This window comes from Cupressus sempervirens, chromosome 6 (assembly GCF_028749045.1).
Source record: "Cupressus sempervirens isolate cs-2001-9-10 chromosome 6, ASM2874904v1, whole genome shotgun sequence".
Lineage (NCBI taxonomy): Eukaryota > Viridiplantae > Streptophyta > Pinopsida > Cupressales > Cupressaceae > Cupressus > Cupressus sempervirens.
In genome coordinates, this window is record NC_143123.1 from 640,338,886 (window position 1) to 640,342,762 (window position 3,877).

General features: G+C 36.4%; 1 pseudogene; it reads right to left on the reverse strand.

Moving 5' to 3' along the window:
* Positions 1-954: 954 nt before the first annotated feature.
* On the reverse strand, positions 955-2,127 carry LOC149553854 (purine permease 3 pseudogene; annotated as a pseudogene).
* Between the last annotated feature and the right edge of the window lie 1,750 nt (positions 2,128-3,877).

Below are 3,877 nucleotides of genomic sequence, written 5' to 3' on the forward strand. Positions count from 1 at the left end.
AGGTAGTAAACAAGTAATTTATTTCTTATTACAATGGATTTAAGATAACCAATCACATCATAAGATAGTTTGAAAGTTGGTGAAATATGAATAGTGTATTATAGACATAAAGAACGATATTTCTTTTTATTGATCACTACAAACCATTCATATATGGATAGAAATGCTCCCAACAATGTAAGTCAAATTGTGTGTACCCTTTCAACTTCAGCTTCAAATGTGACTACAAATTTTATAATTATTTCCATATCTTGCATCGAACCAATGTACTACGAAGAGAGAGAACCATATATATAGCATATAAATTTGTAATTTATATTATGATACGGATACATATTCAACTTGTATCTTGAAGAATGAAATAAAAATAAAGTCCTTGTATACTCACATAGACTAGTGGAAAAAATCTATGAATTTATTATTCTCAAATTATTCAAAAATGAAATACATACACTCAAGATCAAACTAAAATTAGATTTACAAAGTCATTGTTTTCATATTATCAAAATTAGAAAACTGCAAAAATATTTGTACCCATACCATATTGTCCAAAAGACTATGTATATTACAATCTTATAATAACAATTTTCTTCCTAAAAAGGTGGCCCAAATTTGAAAGAAATTTACAGATCAGATGGAAACCTTAAGAAATAAGTATTCTACTTTTGAATTGTTCAAATGATATTGAACAAATTCTTCAGCTCTTAGACATCAATCACATCATGGAGGTTATTCAATCTAGAATAGGATCCAACACCCTAATGTAGAACTATGACACAATCAAATTTAAAATTTCAATAAAAAATATGTAAGAATGTTGAAGTAGAAGATGTGTGAGCTAATGAGTTTATGTATAACTAACTGTATTAGAGATGGCCTACTAAATTGAAAGCTCCCAAGCCTGTAGTGTTCCCTCTTAAACAGAATTCTCCTAAAAGATTGTAGCTCTGCCTCTTAAATAGAAATCTGAAAATCCTTGTGATCATCCAGACTTGCAGTCTCGCAATCCTTGTGATCATTCATGCTTGCAGGTACATCGTCTTCAACAAAGCTTCTTGAAAATCGATGGTCTTCTCGATTAGATGGTTGTCGGTCCTCATCCAGGCTCTCAGAGTCAAAATCTTCTTCCTGATTTTCTAGCTGTTTGCCAATCGTATACTCCCCATACAAATACGAGGCAAAACCCCAAAGAGCAAGAACCAGAGCCATGGCTTTCTCTGGAGTAAACTTCTCCTTATACAAGACTACAGCCAGCAGTTGGTTGATGGGAATGTAGAAAGCTATGATGATACCACTCAGCAGCGAATTAGCCAGAAAGATGACACCAAACACCCCAATAAAGAAAAGCTGCCAGCAGACGGCATTAGCTACAATGCTAACATAGTAACTAACCTCACCCACTGGGGAAGCCTTGGCCTCTCTTCCAATGGCCTTGAAATCATGATTTGCAGTCATACCAATCAAACACAAGGCAGTTGCTGAGCAAGACATAATGAGTTGCATCTCCATAACGAGAGTATATGTTATCTGGCGTGAGGTTTCCCTATATGCGAGCTCAATGAGTGGGAGAATCAATCCATACAAGGCAGCTGCACCAAGTGTGACAATAAACGCTACTATATACTGCTGATGGTGCACTCCCTCTGGTGTGTCATTCCTTGTATTGAAAGAAAGCATCACAGCACCCAGTGTGAGGAGAGTCACGGCATTGATTGAAAAAGAAGTGAACTTCTGCCCAGCTATCAGATAAGCAAATACTGCATTGAACCCCAGTTGAGTGGCAATCACCAAAGCGGAGGTTGAGAGAGGAAGGTAATTGAGGCCCCAAGCGTACATGAAGTTGTCCAAGCCCGTGAAGAGACCCAACACAATGGAAATAAGGCAGAGCCTGAGACTCACATGATTCTCTTTGTAGCCCTTCTTTTTCTTGTAGACTGATGAGATCCAGATGGGCACAATGCAAATGGGCCATCCTCCCGTCTGTAGGAAGGTGGCAAGCCAAGTGCGCCTTCCTTCTGTTGGTCCGAAGTAGTATTTCACCAACATCGGCCCTGCTGTTGTGCCAATTGATAAGGCCCCGCAGTTCAATAGTAACACGGCCCATTGCAAAAAGCTCTTCTCCCACATCTTACCAAAAACCCTAAACCCTAATCTTAGTTTGAAACAAGGGAGAAATCTTATGGCAGACCATTACACGGGGAGTTTTGATGTTATGAGTACAAATTGTCAGGGACTATGATCAATAGCTTCGGATCCAGATCTACAAGTTCTGCTGGAAACTCTCTGTTTTGTTTTGTCACGGCTATCTCTGTAGGATTAGTTGGAATTCGGCTTGGGAGTATAGGTTCTTGTTGCAATGGACTAAATTTAGAGGGCTCTAACTTACTTGATAAAAATAGGGTTTAGCTTAAAAACAGAGGAAGCTGATATCCAATCTCAATCTCAGATAATCGGACAATGTGAGTTCTCCATTCATTTGAGAGATCTTTGGAGTGCAAAGACTCCAACTGTGCAACAGTTCTGAGCTTCTGCGAGGAGATTCCATTTATTTTGAGCAGAAAATATCTGTAATAATTTGTTTTTCTCCCATATCTTTAGGAATTAAAAATAGGGGGTTGCATATCAAATCATGTTTCAATGTTTTTTCACTTGAAAACTAATTGATGAGAACCAGCAAATTATTTGATCGAATCTTCGTATTACATAAACCTCTTTTTACATTTAACGTTCGGTCCAACTTTCTACATTGACAAAGAGGGTTAACTTTTTGTCTCCCTTATATGTATGTTTGTTGACACAAAATAGAAAGTGCAAGACTAGTTCAGACAAAGACAAATTATAAGGGAACTAGTTATAGCCTCATTTAGATACAAAGCAAAATATATAACTATGTTTCTATTGTAGAAGTAGTGTTCACTATTGATTTAATCATTAATATTTATTCTTAATTGTAAAGTGCATTCTTTAGCATATGAAATATCAATTAGCTTTGTACACAGTGGAATCGTGTATTCATAAGGTCTTGGTGTAGAGTGCAATAAGAATAACAATAAACTAATCTAGACCTAAGAAAACATTGTCAAATAACGACTTTACGAATATCTCATGTTTCCCTAACTACAACTTCTAAAATTGCTCTTAGACCAACATCTTAGTGAAAATACTAGAATTAGAGTATGCTACTAATGTAGTTTTAGGATTGTTTATATGATCTCTATATGAAAATGCTAATATAAGTGTATGCATAAGACTAAACAATGCTAAGGAATGCTAAATAGATACTAAAATGATGCTAGAATGACACTAAAATGATATTAAATCTCTACAGCAATGATGTTAAAATGAGAGCTCTAATATGCCTATAGTATAGATGCATAAAACTTGGTTCCTTTTGCTCTAGATTTTCCCTTCTATTTATAGGATTTTAGAAGGGGGTTGGTGTAAAGATATGAGTTTTACCTTTTACTGGGGGTAATGGTCAAATTGAAAATATCCTCAAGAGGAACAGTCCAACAAACTTGGTTTGTGAGGATAAATGAGGATTTTCAATTGTTTTAAATTTCAAAAAGAGTGGATTTCACTTTTTGAGAGGATATATGTTTTTTTTTGTAATGCTCTGACCTAGAAAAGAGTTGAATCCATATGGTGGCAGAGGATGTACTAAGTGGGTTGTACAGGGAAGTGTTTGGCAAGAATGGTATAGAACAGTTCGTATGAGAGAGGTGATGGTCATATGACTGCAATTAGAGGGGAGTCATACGAAGGTGGGTGGAAGGAAAGGGCCATACGGTGGAGATATTTGGAGAGGTTGTACAATGGATCTGCCATACACAGGATGGATAGTCATGGGGAATGTCAAGAGGTCATATGGTCAAAC